This window comes from Pteropus alecto, unplaced genomic scaffold (assembly GCF_000325575.1).
Source record: "Pteropus alecto unplaced genomic scaffold, ASM32557v1 scaffold71, whole genome shotgun sequence".
Taxonomy (NCBI): Eukaryota; Metazoa; Chordata; class Mammalia; order Chiroptera; family Pteropodidae; genus Pteropus; species Pteropus alecto.
In genome coordinates, this window is record NW_006433024.1 from 12,223,353 (window position 1) to 12,241,551 (window position 18,199).

The 18,199-nt window shown below is 46.8% G+C and overlaps 1 protein-coding gene and 1 pseudogene across 1 annotated transcript in view; both read left to right on the forward strand.

Moving 5' to 3' along the window:
- The window catches only part of LDLRAD3 (low density lipoprotein receptor class A domain containing 3), a 158,268-nt gene that overhangs the window by 7,853 nt on the left and 132,216 nt on the right, over positions 1-18,199 (forward strand). The window lies entirely within an intron of this gene.
- On the forward strand, positions 9,766-9,884 carry LOC112476621 (annotated as a pseudogene).

Below are 18,199 nucleotides of genomic sequence, written 5' to 3' on the forward strand. Positions count from 1 at the left end.
TTCGTGGGGAAGGGAATGAATATTCAGCACAGATAAGTCTGGAAGAATGTGGGGCTGGAAGTTGAAACTTGTTTTATTTCCAGCTTTGTTAGTACCAGCTGTGTGATATTAGCATCCTCTGACATTCAGTCCAGAGCCATGATTTCAGAATTCATGTGCAAACTGGAGGAGGTGGTGGAGAGAGAACATAGGATGGTGCGGGCAGCTGCCCGGTGCTGCCCGTTTAGTTTGGAACCGTGTCACCTTGGCTGTTGGCCATCATTTTTTTCCTCCTCATTTCCTACCCTTAACCTCCAAGTGTAGCGGAGACTTGATTGACATATATTTAGTCTGTCAATCAAAACATAATTTTAAAAAACCATACACACAAACACATGCATTGAAAAAATCCTCTCTGTTGCCTTTGTGTGTGTGTGTGTGTGTGTGTGTCTTTAAATGATAAAAACAGAAACGCTAGAAGGTTTAGACAATAGAGGGAAGGAAAAGAAGTCATTTTGTAAAATAAGATCTATTTGCATTTTAAATTTCTTACACATTGCCTTCCAGTCTAGGAGTCTTGGGTGTGAGCACCCGGATGTCCAAACCTCGCCCACCCTTCCGCCCTCCCGCCCCACTCCTCCCTTGCTAGGAAAGTTACCAGCCTATTCTACACCTTAGCCTTTGGAGGCTTAAATGAGAATTCCTTAACCTCCTGGTGCTCCAATTCCTTCCTCTCCAAAATGAGAATAAAAGACTTCCAATAAGGATCGCTGTGAAGTTCGAATGCACATCACGCACACAGCACAGTGCCTGGGTGTGGTGACTTGCAATCATGAAGCGTTACCTGTTGGTCAGTCTGCACAGACCCTTCTGTCTGGTGATTGTCATGGGGACCTGTGATTGAGTACTCGCTTTTTTCTGCTTCCCATTGGGGTCCCTTTGCCACATTACCATATTTAGCATTTATAATTGTTGTTTTGTGAGGTTGCCTACTGTTCCATCAAGCGGACACACACTGCAACCTAACTGTTCTCCTGCCGTTGGGTGTTTAAGTCTCTTGTTTTTTTACTTCGCCGATCAAAATGTTTAGTGTCCATTAAGGAATTTATACATCCCCAGAGGACACAAGATTGTTTCAGCCAGAGCCAGGATGGGCTGAGCTGAGGTCTCCAGGGTACTCAGTAGACCATCTTTTCAAGGGCACCCCGAGAGTGGCCGGTTTAGAATTTGTGCCCCCTCCTCTCGTGTCTTGCTCAGAAGTTACAAAGCCTTTTCTTGGACTCCTTGGGACAACTCGGTACTTACGGAGATGAGAGTGAAGGCGGCTGATGGTCTCAACATAGAGGGGTGATTGCCTCAAGTGCCCTATGAAACAGCTTTGGTGTTTAGGAGATAATATACTTTACTTAAACAAGGAGAATTCTTGCCGTTTTCAGGGAGTGAGAGAAGAGCGCAGAGAGGGGTTTCATGGTGGGGTGCGAGGCAGTGAGCAGCTTATTCTGCATCCACGGCAGAGGAGAGATTTTTGTAAGATAGGGAGAGAGAAACTTATTTTTTTTATCATAAAGGGAATGAAATAACATATTGTAAAAATTTTGGAAACAAGGAGGATAAAAAAACAGAATCACACAGAGTCACTGCTCTAACAGAACTGTTAGCATCTTAGATGTTTTCATTCAGGCTTTGCCCAGCTGTAATAACCATGGATATACATTTTTATATTTTGATTTTTTTTTTCCAGGTAACATTTCAGCATTTTAATATTTTCTATTTTCTATGCTTTTTAAAATATTTCTCTTTATCATTTTTATGGCTTAAACAGTCCGTTCATTTGATGCAGTATAGTTTATTTACTCATTTTTTTGGCATTTATGTTGTTTCCAGTTTTTCACCGTTAGAAATGGTGTTCACTGTTGTGCACATGAGGGTGGGCGTGGCTCTCCTTTGGGAAACTCTCTTAATCTAATCTAGATTCTCAGAGATGAAGCACTGGGTTGAAGGACAGAGGCCTTTTCGGGCCCTCGATACAGACTGTGCACTTGTCCTGCGGCAGGTTGGCACCAGCTTGCTTGACCACTGGCAGCGTGTGAGAATTCCGACTTTGTTTTAGTCTTGGCAGCAGTGGGTAATAAATATCTTAAAAAATATTTTTTTCTGGTTTATTTAATAGTTTGAAAACAGTTATGTGTTTTAATATTTATTTTTTATTTTCTACAGAGGTTGAATGTTTTCCCATACCCCTGTTTGCTAGTTGTATTTCTGACTTTGTGAAATATCTGTTAATGGACTAGAATAAATTTCCACCTGGGTTGAGTCATTAAATTTTCCACCTCATGAATCTGGGGAACCTCTCTCTTAGAGTTTTGAGAGTAGAGGCTCATTTTGGGATAGTTTGAGTGTATTTCTGCTCTTGATTAGTGGCGTGCCCTAAAGGGTTGTTTATCTAAATGACTTTTTTTGGTAACAAAAGATATAGAGATGCGTTTTAGAAAAACATGGAAGCTTTATGAAAACACTAATTGTGATGTGCCCTTACTTGAGCTTCCTCTGGGCTGCAATGTTGCAGACACGTTACGTTATGTTAACTCATTTGATTGTCACAAACCTTATGAGGAAGGGACTGTCATTATCTGCAGATGCGGAAAATGAGCCACAGAGAGATTACACAGAGCTTGCCTAAGGCCCCTTCCCCTTCCTCCTCCAGAGGCCACCAGTGGGCCCGGCCTTTCTCTACACGGATCTGTGTTACTTTACTGAATGAGATTCTATTCGATGTTTTAATGACTAATCAGCCTGTTTAAAAAAATTAAGAAATGTTGCTGATGTTTTTTTCTGTGTAAATGATGTCTAAAATGGCTGTTAGTCCTGTGAGTCTCTGAAAGAAGACACCATACTTTCATTACTGCCTCTTGGTTTAATAATAAGGTGGCAGTCCAAATTTCCAGAACCCACATGTGACCTGAAGTCAAGAGTCTTAACGTCTTCTTCCAGCTTTGTGTTGGATTGTAGCTGCCCTTTCTGTGTCCTAACCAAATGGGGGAGAGATTGTGGAGGTTTGAGATTCTGGTCACAAGGTGGTTCATTTTCTTCTTGGGAAAATTATGTTGATTGATATCTTTGACCAAGCATGTACAGACGTGTGTGTGTGTGTGTGTGTGTGTGTGTGTGTGTGCGCGCGCGTGTGCTGGGGGCGGGGAGGAAGGGAAAAAGAGATGAGGGTAAATTCAAGGATCTTGTCAAATGATAAAATTTTGCTGAATCTCAAAGTCCAAAGACATCCAAATAGGTGCAAAAATGGAATTTAAATTTTATTTGCTTTTCTGTTCCCAGCCATTTCTTGAGCATGACTTTTAAGAGCTCAAGTATGATGGCAGATCCATGAACTAGGGTTGAGAGGGCAAGTTTGGAACAACGATCACCAAGAAATATAAAAGGGGAGAGTCATGGGGGCAGAAACGCTTCCTCTGTTCTTTTCATCGTCCTTCTCATTTTCTGCCTCCAGGTGGCGCCACACATAACATTTTCTTTTAAACCTGGTACCACCACAGGGCAAAGAGAGATGAGGGAAAAAACTGGATTCTGAGTTCTTATGCTTTCCAAACTTTAGCAGTAATTCAGCTATTTCACCAAGGCACCTAATGTTTGGCTCACACGCTATGCTCCCAGGAAATCAGGAAGTTCCTAAAGGATGGATATGGTTTGCTGCTTCTTAGGCTGCTCTGTCTTTTCTCAGAGAATGGGATGGTGACAGCTGACTTTCTGTGGCCTAGGATGGCAGCTGTCCATGAACTAGATGCAGCCACAGCGGGGTTTATTCTTTACCTTCAGTTGTGTGTAAAGCAAAATTGGCAAAACTCCATTGTTGACTTGTGTTCCATCCCCACACCTCTGCATTTATACATGGAAGACCCAACGCCCAACACCTCAGAATGTGGCCTAATTTGGAGATTGGGCCTTTATAGAGTTAATCAAATTAAAATGAGGTCATTAGGATGATACGACTGTGTCCTCGTATAAAGGGGGACATTTAGATGCAGAGATACATGCAGAGGAAAGAAAATGTGAACGGACATAGAAGATGCCCATCTGCAAGCCAGGGAGAGAGGCCCAGAACAAATCCTTCCTCACAGCCCTCAGAAGGAACCAATCCTGCCGACACCTTGATTTCATACTTCTGGCTCCTAGACCTGTGAGACAATCCATTTCTGTTGAAGCCACCAGTTGTGGCACTTCCTTATCACAGCCCTCCCAAACTCATCCTGCCGTCTACCCATCCTCTTGCTTGCTTTTTAAACATTGTTACATAGTGAGTGACAGCTGTCCCACAGGAAGGCATTCGTAGACATCCTGCTGCCGTTTGTTTGTTTGTTTGTTTTTTTTAAACAATATGAAAGTAAGAACCTTGCTGCTATGGGTTGAATTGTGTCCCCCAAAAAGATATGTCAACACTCTAACCCCCAGTACTTCAGAAAGTGACTTTATTTGGAAACGTGAGCATTGTGGATGTGCTTAGTTTAAATGAGGTCACACTGGAATCGAGTGGGCCCTTAATCCAGTAAGACTGGTGTCCTCATAAGAAGACAGTGTGGAGCTATGAGGGAAGAAGGCCATGTGACAGTAGGGGCAGAGAACGGAATGATGCAGCTGCAAGCCGCGGAATGCCAAGAATTGACAGCTGCCACCGGAAACTACAAAGAGGCAGGGAAAGATTCTACCCAGAGTCACAGAGGCAGCGTGGCCCTGCCGACCCCTTGATTGCAGACTTCTGGCCTCCAGAAATGTGAGAGAATAAATTTCTATTGCTTAAAGCCACTCAGTTTATGGTACTTCCTTTGGCAGTCCTAGGGAACTAATATACTTCCTGGGGACAGTTAAAGCCATTTGGGTTTCGGTGGGCTGGCTCGGCCCCGTAGATGCAGGCCTTCTTTTATTAACCTCCCGATCCCCTGCCATAGTGCCAGGCCTCTGCGGAAGAGTCATGCCCTCCATTTCTGCTTGGGCACACTGCCTGGTCATGTGATCGAGGTGTCCCTTTTTTCCAGGTCTTGGTTCTGGCAAGCTGTTGCTAAGTGCTGAATTTCAAAAGCCTTCTGAAGAAGTTGCACTTCAGAAAACAAAACTGGCTCTTAAAAGGGTCTAGAGAATATCACTGTGATTTAATGCCGTCTCCGCTGAACACTTCAGAATGAAAACACACCTTCCCCACAGCGCTCATCATACAGAAGAAATCCAAGACCTGTGTGTGTGTGTGCGTTAATGTTGCCTCTTTTCTAACTTAGTCATTTTCTTTGTGTATTTGTTTTTAAACATTTCAGGTAATACCGGGCATGCCTCCCACTTCACAATTTCTTCCATCTCAAATGCGAAACTATAAATTCTGTGCTTAAGAACTGGGGCTTGGGGGCCAGACAGGGCTGGGTTCTTACCCCAGCCTTTTTGTGTGACCTCTGGTGACCCCTGGTCACCATTTTCCCTCACTCTACACCTTTTTCCTCCTCTGTAAGATGAGGATAACAGCAGTAGCCACTCCAGTGATATGTGCTATGTCCAGGCCATAAGCCAGTTAGAAACGAGCTGGCTTTAAGCAGTAGGCCCTGTTTCCTGGTGCAAACAGGCTGAAGATCAGTTCTGTTGAACTACTGAGCACTGTCTTAAATGAGTTATGTATATGAGGCTTGGAGCTGGGTGGCTGGTTTGGGTTAAGCATTAGGGAAGTGCTAACTGACATTATTCTTTCAATAAATGCTAATGACATTATCCTCAAACCCAAGTCGCTGTGACATTCCTGACTGGGAAAGTGCTAGAAGTTACTGCTCTAGCCGAACCCATGCCCGGCCTCCCTAGAGCCACACTTTCCCTTGTCTTACACCCCTTCCCTTCCTGCTCTCACTTTGAAAGCCTGAGCCATAGAAACACCTTCCTTGGCTAGGTCAACATCTTCTTTTCACTTGAGAGAGTCTTGAACACACAGTCATGAGCAGTTATGAAATTCTCCAGTTTAGAGCTCCAGGGAGCCAGCCAGATACTGAAGTTGGTACAGAAGGGAAGGAAACAGATATTCGGGGGCCTGAGATAAGCCAGCCAGGCTCTCTGGGTGCCTGGGGGTGGGGGCTGGGTTTGGAGGTAGCTTTCTTGCATTCAGTAGGGGGACCTCTGAATGAGTCTGCAGTTGTCCCCCACCAACCAGAGTGGCCACTGTTGGCTTACTCCCAGCTCTGCTGGAGCCCCACACAGTTAAGCACCTGAGTGGATTTCGATGATGGTATTTTGTTTCACGGCTTGAACTGTCTTCTCCAGTCGCCACCTTTATTACGCTGGCCTGAAACCAGAACTGCTCCCTGCAGCCTCTAAGGTCTTCGGTCTAGAACTTGTAGAGGTTATGGACTTCCAGATCCTTCCCCCGCCTCCAGATGTGCTCTTTGTGCCTGTGCTGATGGTAGGAAAGACTTGCAGTCCAGATGTTGGAAGCACAGCATAAATTCCCAGCTTGTCACCTGACAGCTACGTAGAGTCACTTCCGGCTCGTCGGGCTACACTTGAACTAACATGAATTTGACCTTGTGTAAACTTTTCCTAAAAGGGAAAAAAAAGTAGCTGTTTGAAGATGCCAGCACTAGGTAGAGAAATACAAACGGCTCTGAAACTCTCTGGGTATATTAGTTAGTTAGGGTTGATGGACCAAAATGCCCCCAAAGGATGGCTTAGAACAACCGAAATCTATGCTCTCACAGTTCTAGAGCTAGATGTCTGACATCATGGTGTCGACAAGACCATGCTTTCCCAGAAGGCTCTAGGGGAGGGTCCTTCCTTGCTTCCTTGAAAAAAAAACTTGGCTTCTCGCTTCTAGAGATGCTACTCCAACTTCCGCCTCTGTCATCACGTGGCATTCTCCCTGTGCATCTGTCTCTGTGTCTAAGTTTCCCTCTTCTTGAAAGGATACCTATAATTGGATTAGGGTCCACCTTAATCCAACATGACCTCATCTTAACTTCATTATGTATGCAAAAACCCTATTTCCAAATAAGGTTGTGTTCACAGATCCAGGACGCAAATAACCAACTACACCGGGTACCTGTTGGGAAGGTGGGGTGCCCTGTGCACAGCAGCTACTACAGGACAAGGCCTTTACACTCATCTCCATGCCGTGTGGATGCTCGCTGCATCCGTTTGGGAATTTCATTGTTATTTATGTCACCCTCCTTTTTATATAGCAGAGTGGTCATGGAACAGGACCAGATGTGTCAATAGAACAGGAATGGTTTGGAAGCCTGGGAGGAGTGTTTTATATGAGAAAATAAATAAATAAATAAATAGTAAAAAAGAAAAGCCAGCTATATGTAGTCTTAACTTCTGTCACCTGGCACCTTGATTTTGGCCACTTTCATTCATGGGGAAGAAAGGAACGCCAGTTCGTGCGTGCGGCCGCGGGTGAGACTTCTGTGCCTTTAAAAACCAGGGGGTGGGACGTGCAGTAACTAAACTGATGCCTGCAGCTCTCTGCCTGGCAGTCCACCTGGGAGGAAGCTGGGAGGGCTCCCGGCCAGATGGAACAGCCGTGCCTTCTGCACAAAGACACTAAAAACTCAAATTAGTTGCCAGTGTTTCTAAAACTTGCACATAAAATTGGGATTATCAGGTTTTCTTGAAAAGTCAGATTTAGCATTTGGATACTCTGCACTCAGAGAACCTTGTTTCCGCCCTGCTTCTGTTATGCGTTTTACCGTCTTGCCCATTCAGGGGCCTCCAGTATTTAATTGTAACACGCACCTCTTTTCCCATTTTCAGATCTCAGAAATGCCTCCTGTAAGTGATGGGATAAGAAAACATGGTGTCCAGGTTTAATGTTTTTTCTTTCCGAGTTGTACATAAAAGAGTGGCGAACCTCACAATCGGGGGCATCTTGGAGTCAATGAAATGTCTGTGACTTTCTCTGATCGTTAACGCAGGATGTTTCAATCAAGGGTGCTGACATTCCGGAGTAGGTAACCATATAATATACCATAAGTGTGTGTTTCCTTTCGCGTGCTGGGCTTGAGGACGGGAGGCGGGTGCGTAGCGGGAGGGCCCTGGCTCCGAAGCCACACTACCTGCGTTGCATCCTGGCTCCATCACGTGTGAGCTGTGGGACCTGGGCAAGGTACGTAAGCCTCAGTTTCTTTAAATCTCATGGGATTTTTGTGAGGCTTGAATGAGCTAAAACCTTGAAAACCCTTTAAACAGACCTGGCACATAGTAAGTGCTCAATAAATGTTAGTACTCTTAATGGCAGTATGGAGTCTCATTTTTGGTTTACATCCCATCTCTGCCACTGGCTAGTTACTTCCCTTCTTGGAGCCTCAGTTTCTTCATCTGCACAATGGGAGTAGGTCTGTCAAAGGGGAGTGTGATAATCTGATGTGTCAGTGCAGATGGCTGGTGCATAGCAGGCACTTAAAATACGTGTTTCCATCTTCGTATTTTCTCCCTCCCCCTGCAGTGCATTATTCCCTAGAGTTGCCAGAGCACTTTTGATCCAGGCTCTCTTGGGCTCCTGTGGTTGAGGGTGGGCTGGATGATGCTTTGTAGATTCTGTTGTCTGAGCTAAGGAAGGTGGACCATTTTGTTTCAGAAATATTGCTACTGTGCAGATCAGCTGCACATCAGTCTAAATGAGCATCTCCCCTTCCCTGAACCATTTTCAGAAGACAAGACCCTGGGACCGGACCCTGTGATAACCCGATTTTGAGGAGTGTGTTGTGGGGCAGCCTAGGGTGGGGGAGTCCCATGCCAACTCCATGGGTGACCTGCATAAAACTGCCCTGCAAGCGGGCTGGGCATCCTGTCTCTCCATGCTCTCAAGCCCAATCAACCACCGTCATAAAGTGAGAAGAATCAGACTTTCTACCTGGGGTCCTAGTGCCCCCTCCCTTTGAGCTGGGACAGAAGACCCCAGACTCTCCGGCTGGGGGAGAGAGGTAAGGCATCCTGGAGCCTAGAAAAAAACTGGGAGGAATTTGTCCAGTTTAGTGTCTGCCAGGAGGAGAGCAAGTCTTTCATTTCTGAAGACACCGAAGCTCTCAGTTCTTAGAAAGTTTCGTTTTATTATTTAGTTAAGGCTACCTCCCCCCACCCCACCCCACCCCTATCCCTGCTGGTGTCGTGTTAATTCTGTTTTAGCGCTGACACTTGCATAGCATCTACCGGAAACAACGCCAAGCCCTTCTGGTTTCCAGCTGCCGTTTGGGACCTACCCCCGCTTTCCTGGAAACTGGCAATCGAAATGCGTATACTGTCACCACCTAAGTTAGTGGCATGGAGTCATCTTAAAGCCATCTTTTAAATCAACTGTTTTGCACAACTATCAGTTTCAGTTATCTCACCAATGGTTCCTGCTGTCTCCAGAAATGCGTTGTCATCCGCAGGGTGCACTGCCCCTCCCCCACCTGCAAGGGGGGATTTTAATGAAGTGGCCTGAACCCAGGAGGCTCCATGTTCCTGTGTTGCTGGAATGAGCGTGGCCAGGTCACCTGGGCCCCTGTCGTTCAGGCATGGTTTCATTGCCAGGGCTTGGCTGTAACTGCAAGATGTAGTCAGTGGTAACAGGCTCCGTAATTGCTAATAAAATTTAAATGGCTGCAAAATCACAGAACATCAAAAAAAATTTTTTTCCTGGCACATCCAAATCTTGCTGATCCAAGTTAGGCTGTGACTGTGCAGTCTTTTTATTTTTATAGTTGTATGTAGATTTGCACTTTCATCTGCGACACCACTAGTTTGCAGTTGCCTACTGGTTTTTAAAAAATTCAAGTCTACGGCCATGCCACCCTGAACGTGCCTGATCTTGTCTGATCTCGGAAGCTAAGCAAGGTCAGGCCTGGTTAGTACTTGGTTGAGAGATCACCTAGGAAGACCAGGTGCTGTAGGTGTTATAAAAAAAATAAATAATAATAATAATAAATAAAAAATTCAGAATCAGATGAGAAAGTAATAATTATAGGAAGAGGACGTGATGCATTCATATAATTCAGGCACGTGAATGACTAGAGAGATTCTTTTGCTAGTAACACTTGAAGATTCGTTTTCTAACAGTTTAGAATGGGTGGAGAGTCTCTGAGGTTGAAAGGTGACTGTATACCCCTGTTGAAAAAACATTTCAGGAACCTCCGGCTTTTGACATGGTTAATGCCATGTCCTTGGTTAAGATTGCTGCAACAGGACCCCCATGCAATGGAGGCACAAAGGCCAAAAGGTTTCTTAGAATCAGTGGTTGGCAGGGAAGAGACCAGAGTAGGTTACACGCATGTATTCCATGATCTGCGCGTGGCAAAGCTGCAGGTTAATTCCAGACTAGCACAGGGTCTCTGACTCCTTTGGAAAGGCGTAGTTTGCATGTACCTGAGTTGTTGTTTTGTCTTTAAGGCCTTGGTTTGCAGAGGATGAGGCTGTGGAGACAGAGACTGAGTGTTTCCTGTTCTTGGTGAGATTTAAATCTGCAGGGAATTTAAATCGTGGCTCCTATTGTCTCTTGTCAGGTGGAAGGGTTGTTTGCTCCTTCAGTGTTTTGGGATCCAGCAGTATAGCCCGTGAGTTTTACTGACTTGAGCTAAGAGAAGGTGCTTCAGGGGTGGGTAGGGCTGGAGGGGGAGCGAATGGGACTTGCGGGGAGAGCGGATGACGTGGGTGCAGGGGCTTTCAGTCGTGCACTGAGAATATCGAATGTCCCAGTGAGCAGGATGGGCAGCCCGCTTGCACGCGATTTTATGGAGTTCCCCCAGCTTGACAGACATTTTTCCCTTGGTCGTTTTGAACATTTTGGCCAGTGAGCGGGTCCCTCGTACCGGGAGCCTGCCTGTGGCCCTGTGTTTGTTCCTGAACCTGTGCAAGGGTGTTGCCAATGCTGCACCGCGTGTTTTGGGGCCTTTTCCTGTTGAGCTCCTGGCACAGCCTGCTCCTCGATGCACAGCCAGATACAGGTGCCGGGCAGCGGGCCGGCAGCCCGTGGGAAGCTGAGCAAGGCTCTGTCAGATGACGGGGAGCAGATGGTCTCGGTTTGGAACATGGTGGGCCTCTGCCGCCTGCTGTCTGACATTCAAAGCCAAGCCAGAGTCGTTCCCAGTTCCCTGGCACTGAGGACACTGGCCAGGACGATGCTGGGAAGCGGTGGGGAGAGGTCGCCTGCTGCCACAGGAGGCACGTGTTTCTGCAGTGCAGCAGTGACAGTGCCAGGTGCAAGGCCAGGCACTGCGGCGACCTCGACCCCCACCCCACCCCACCGCCACTCGGGACCCGCTCAGAGCTGCAAGTGGAGGCGAGGCATCTACCTGCCCCCTCTCCGTTTCCCGCTTTAGCTGTCTCTGGGCAGTGCTGGACGTTGGCTCTGGTGGTAACTTGAGGAAGAACCCATCTGGCCATCCTGACTCTGAGGACGGGCCGTGGAGTGGCAGTTAGGACCCAGGCTGTGCCACTGCATCATTTGAGTCAGCTGAGACGCAGACACCGAGGTGGGATTCGGTGTCCAAGAGCTTTACTGGGGGTGGGAACAGAAGGCAGGGAGAGCTGTGAATGAGATTGGCATTTGTGGATGGACAGAAGGAAGGAGGAGAGCCTCAGACTGCAGCCCCATGAATGGTTTGGTCAGGGGACTGGCCTTTGTGGACGGACAGAAGGAAGGAGGAGGAGGAGGAGGGCAGGGAGGGCCTCAGACTGCAGCCCCATGAATGGTTTGGTCAGGCCCGTGGGACATCCTGGAGCCAAAGGCACCTGTTGGAGGAGTCCCGAGGGCCATACCTGGAGCCATCAGTCATGCTTCCTGCCCCGCAAGATCTGAGAGGTACATTTTCCATACCCCACAGCCACTGATGAGCTATGTTCATGCATTCATTAATTCCTTTAACAAACATGTAGAGAGCGCCTCCTACGTGCTTGACACTGGTGGCACTGGGGAAATGTCGGTCCTACGAGAGGCCTAAGACAGGCGATGAGATAAATCAGCGAACAGGCATTTGCAGTGGGGACTGGTCCTGAGTGCTAGGGGATCCCCAAGGAGGGACACCTCCTCTCACCTAGGGCATCCAGGGAATGTCTGGGAGACACTGACTAAGCTGAGACTGGCAGGGTAGGGACGAGGTCACCCAGTAAGAGGTAGAAGAACTTGCAAGGACAGGGAAAACCCCGAGGGTAAGAGAGAGGGTGGCGGTGTTTAGGCCTGCCTGAAGTAATTCCTATGGCTGGTGGGGCGGAGCAGAGATTTTTAGGGGGTTTTTAGAGACTGTGTGGTGGGGGCCATCAGACAGGGTGTTGTCATCTAAGAGAAGGACATTAGCTGTGTGCCCAGCGGTCAAGAGCCTGATGAGTTGGTCACTTATGCTCTACCACTTCCCCGCTGTGTGACTCTGGACAAGTTACTTAATTTCTCTGTACTTCAGCTGCTACATTCATAAAATGGGGTAGAAATAGTTCCATTTCACAGGGTTACGAAGATTAAATGGCTCTCTGTATAGCTCTAGGAACAGTGCCTGCCACACAGTAAGCACTCGACAAAGGTCAGTTGTAGCTCTAGTCATCACTCCATGCTTTAAACTTTTCCTATACAAAAGTCAAGGTAAAACCGTCTTAAATGCTTACCTGCCATCATCAGATAGTCACCAGACTCATCAAAATGACATGACTAATAAATTTTCTGAATGAACGAAGCGTCGTAATGTTTTCTCAATGGCTCAGCGTGAAGCTGCTCTACATGATATTGCCAAAAACGAAATTAAAAAAATAAAAAATAACAAAGCTTAATAAGTAAGTTTTCTCTGAGTGTTCTCTTGAACAGTAATTGAATGAAGCCCTAAGTTGTCGATCAGCTGGGGCCTCTGGGCTCTTAGGGACAAGCCCCCAAGTGGAGTTTCCTAAAGCGTGCTGGAGGGTCGTCTGACGCACGTTACTGTAGATTTGGGGATTTCTCAAAACCTGCCAACATAGAACCTCCGTGGGTGGGGTCCAAGGTCCAGCAACTTAACAAGCGGTCCAGGTGAGTCTTGTCCCCACTATAAGACTCACCTGTCCTATGGTTATACTAAAAGTCTCGAGGAAAGGGGTAGGACAGCTCTTGCATGGTCAGCCTCTTTCCATATCAGGGGAGAAGGGGTTTCTGATAGAGCATCCCCTCTGAGAAGCCCAGGCAGTTGAGAAGCATCTCAGCTGGTATGTTGGCCTCCAGAGCAAAATGTGAACAGATAGCGCTAAGTAACATGATGGACATGTGCTCAGGGTTAGTGCTTTATTTGCTTTCAAGGGGCTTTCATGGGCATTGTCTTCTAGAGAGAGCAGATGGATCCCAAATGCTGTCACTGCACTGCCCATAAAAGAAATGACTTTATGTGAGCCAGAAATGAAATTCTCAGCCTGAGGTGCCTGGCCACCGGCAATCTCAACAAGTAACACCAACAAGATTCCCAGTAACAGTGGGTATCTCTGGAAGGTGGAGTAATGGATAGTTGTTATTTCTAACTTATTTTTGCATGGGAGGCTGGTGTGGAGTGCCTCAGAGTACAGAAGTCTGGCACAAGCCTACCTGGGTTTGTCCTGGTTCCTCTGCATCCTGGACAAATTAGTTTATCTCTCTATATGTCAGTTTCCTCATCTGTAAAATGGGGAATAATCAGATAGTGTCTACATCATAGTACATTTATACTTGTTAAATGTTTAAGACGACTTGACCCTTTGTAAGCTCTTGAGAAGAATTAGCCGTTATTAATAACATAATCTTCACGTACGTGCAACAGGTGGTCCTTGAGTGACTACAAAAAAGTGTAATGAGAAGAGCTGCCTAGATCGTAGACACCATGTGTGAAGGGTCTGGAATGTCTTAAGGATCTGCCTTAAGGACCGATAAGGATTCACTAGGATCCAGCCCTGATTTGGGGCCTGATTTTTCATCTCCGCAGTGAGGGAGGAGACCCCTCTCAGTGTTTCAAACTGTGCTTCTTGGAGTGCCAAGGGCTAGTGTCACAGAGCGGGGAAGGAGAGTGGCAGAGCACGGGAGACTTTGCACTTGGACTTGTCTGTCCGTAAAAGCAAAGCAGCTCCAGGTTGATACCTAGTGGGCTTTGCGTAGTGAGATTTCATTCTGCGGTAAACAGACAGAAAGAGTTGAGTCCCACTGGACCAGATCCCTAAGAAGCTTTTCCCCTGAGTCTCTTCTTGACATCTGTGATTCCAAAGATTGCGCCAAAATTGTTTTTTCCAGAACAAAGGTCACTTGCAGCTGTCATGGCTTGGGAGTACTCAGAAATGTATTTCTTATAATTAGCCAAAATCTGCTTTCTGAAACTCTTTTCATGGTAGTTTTGGGGTGCCTTAGATGCTAACGAGTTGTCTGTTTTTAGAAATGCTCAGGTTTATGATGATTGCAAGTTCCAGCTTCACAAATTGCTGGCCATGTGACAAGACAAGTCTCTCTTCCTGTCTGAGGAGTGAATGTGAGGATAGATGCAAAATGCTTTCGTGCAGTGACTAGTGGTTGACAGAGACATTGCTGCTCCAATAATCGGAAGTGACTGGAGAACATCTGCTTGGCATCCTCTTCCTGTGACCCAGGAAGAGAATTGCTCAGATAGCAAAGCAGGCGTGTTCTTGGTTACAGACAGTTTCGAGGTGATGCCATTCGGATCTCCTTTCAATGCCATTGACCTTGCCAGTGGGTCATGGGCCCTTAGGAGCCAGGCCTTTTACAGTTACTACAGGGGCTGCTTGGAAACATTGTATGAACATCTCTAAGAAGTTGTGGGTCCCTCTTTAAAACAGTCACGCTAATGCTGGCAATCACACACGCTCACAGACAAGGCCGTGGACGTGGTTCCCATAGAGTCCACACTCTTCCCTTTGCAGGCCGTACATCATAAGAAAACATAAACCATGAGTTGTGTAATCATTCTCTGATGCAAACCAAGTCCTGGCAAGTGTGGAGGACTAGGCAAACAATACATATGTGAAACACACTTTCTCGAGTTCTTTGACATTCTAGTTCTAGCCAGGTACCCTACCCCCTGCCCCCTGTTGTGCATTTCAAAAATATTTTGTTTTTCATTTCAGACAGTGGAAGTACAAAGGCAGATTGGTTTCATCACTTCATTTGCTGATTCTGCCAGACGTTTCTCCCACTGATCAGCAGTCCTCCTGAAAGTCTTATATTTAAGTCTGACCTTTAGGAAAATTACATAGGAGCAGTATCATACCTACCCTGTGTATGGCTACAGGTGTAAAATCAAACCAAAACAAACAATTTAGAGAACAACACAGTGCCTCTGTGAGTGAATTCTAGAGTCGGCAGGAATGTTGCAGCCGACAGACTTCTTTTTGTTCTTGACCCTACGTGGTACTTAGGGCATGTCATTTTACTTTTCAAGTCTTCTTTTCATTCTAAGTAGAAGTCTGCCCTCTGGCATTTGCCCAGAGATGCTAGTTACTCACAGGATTGACATTACCTGGTTCTTTGGCTTCCCTGCTGACGGAAGTACAGAACTGTAAAACACCAGCAGAGGCTGCTGCGTAAGAAGAATGAAGATGGATGGATGGACGGATGGATGGACGGATGGATGGACGGATGGATGGTTGAATGTTCAGATGGACGGACGGATGGATGGACAAATGGACAGACTGGTTAATCAATGAATGAATGGATAGGTGGATGGATGGATGCTTGTATGAATAGATCAACGAATGGATTGATGGATAAAAACAAGGACCTCTCATTCTGTAACCACATGCCTTCTCAGAAGCCTTCCCGCCCCTCCTCCCCAGGCTAGGTTGATGCCTCGTCTTCCTTCTCCCATAGCCTTCCTCAACCTTTGACTTGTAAACAAGCAGATAAGTAATGGGTGATAGGTACCATCTTCTAGGTGACACTGGAAGCTTCAGGACAGCCAGGTTAAGGCCCTGCATACATCTTGCTAACTATTAACCTCACACCAAACAATATCAGCTCCTGGCACATGGAAGATGCTCAGTGCACATTTGTTGAATGAACCAGTGAGAGAACAGTGACTATTTACGAAGACTTGTGGGGGCACATCTTTGCATGCCTTCTTGGATTCCTCTCACATTGCTGCTCTCTGAGCTAGTTTTCACTTACCAGGGAGCCAGATGGGATTGCTAAGCAGGAATAAGATTTCTCTCAACTGTAACACACACACAGCCTCACTCCCTCAGGACTTTTAAAGAGGTCACCTAACTGATTTGCTTTAACATCCTGTCCTCATAGCCTCCCTTGCTGCCTCCCAAGACCCTCCTTTTTAATGAATCATTCTTCCGAGGGTAAACATTCCTCTAGGTTCTCTCCTTTCTCTTTGGATCCCAAGGGATGTGACCTCATCTAGGTAGAGTGCCCAGCACTGGGGCTTCTATACGGTGAGTACTCACTAGAAGCCTGCTTCGAGTTTTTCTAATCATTAGTAATAAGGAATATGAATAATAACAGCAGCCCTCCAGTGGTTCCAGGTCACCTATGGAATGAGGTGAGACTGAAGCGTGCCTCACAGAGCCTTCCTGAGATGGCCACCCATCTCGTCGGCTGCAGCTTCCTGACCCAGCCACCCATCTCGTTGGCTGCAGCTTCTTCCCTCCTGCACGCCTCCCCAGCCGCCCTGTCTCACACCACGGTGCCTTTGCACGTGCCATTTCCCCTCAGTGCCTTTGTCTTCCTTACAAGCCTTCGAGCCCCATGGGGCTCCCCTGCTTCCCTCAGTGCCGAAGGCCAGTGTACCCCTTTGTGCTTCTGCTCAGTCTCAGGGGTTCTTCTGGTGCATGAGTCGTGCTGTACCAACTTGATTTGCTTCTGTGTCTGTGTCCCAGTTAGACTGCGAGCTCTTTCGGTCTTGTTTGCATCCCTGGCATCGGGTATGGCTGACACTCATTGCGGACTGTGACACTCATGGAATAAGTGAATGTTTGAGTGACAGTGAAAATCAAAACCAGCCCACTGGCATAGAGGGCAAACACTCCACATGTTTAAGATTATCTTAGCTCGTTATGGATGAAAACTTAGGCATCATCCTTGAGGCCTCTCTTCTGCTAGGTGCCCACTCTCCCCAGTGTGCTCTATTAGCAAGCCCGGTCAGCTCTACCTCTAGAGCAGTGAATCTCAACCAGGAGTGATTTGACTCCCAGGGTCACTGGGCAATGTCTGGAGACATTTTTGTTTGTCACAGCTGGGGATGTTCTGGCATTTAGTGGGCAGAGGCCAGGGATGCTGTGAAACATCCTACAATGCACAACACACCAAAGAATTCTCCAGACCAAACATCAGTAGTGCAGAGATCCAGACACCCTGCTCTACATGGTTCTGAGTCCATTCACACCTCTCTTCTCCACTCCCACATTAGCTCAAGCTGCTCTTGTCACCCCCTGGACTGGTCTTCCTACCAATTCTTCCACAGCCTCAATCAATTCTCCACTGGGCAGCCAGCCAGCTGATCTTTTAAAAAGGACACATAAGGTCACTTCCCTGTAATGCTTCCCGTCGCAGTTAAAATCCACCCCAAACTCCTTAGCCAGGCTGAGGAAATCCTCCCCGACCTGGCTTCCGCTTTCTCCCACTCATCACACCCCCTGGCTCCTTGGCCCTCGGCTCCAGCCCCACCCCATTGCCCTTCTTTCTGGTCTAGATTCTTTCTAGTCGTCTTCAAGTTCAAAATTATTGACATTTTGGGGCTTGGTAATTCTTTATTCAGGGGAGGGGCTTTCCTGTCCTGGGCATCGTAGGATGCTTAGCAGCGTCCCTGGTCCACACACTAGATGCCAGTGGTATTTCCCTCCCACCTCCACCCCCCACCCACCCACACGGCCAGATGGTGCCTGGGGAGCAAACCAGAAGAACTGGGGAGGAATTTGGCCAATTTAATACCTTCTTGGAAAACAGCAGCTCTTTTATGTCTTGATGTCACCAACCCTCCGAGATTTCAGGACTTCTCAAAAAGTTTCGTTTCTTTCCTGAGTTATATTCAGAGAGTCGTGCAGCTCATTGACACCATCTAATTTTGGGACATTTTCATCACTCCCAAAGGAATCCTTCTGTTATTGATTTCTAATTTTATTCCATTGTGATTGGAGAACATATGTGGTATGATTTCATTCCTTTTACATTTACTGGGGTTTGTTTTCTGGCCTGACATTTGGAACCCCTGGAGAATGTTTCACGTGCACCTGAGAAGAATGTGTATTTGGCTGCCGTTGGGTAGGGAGTTCTGTGGAAGTC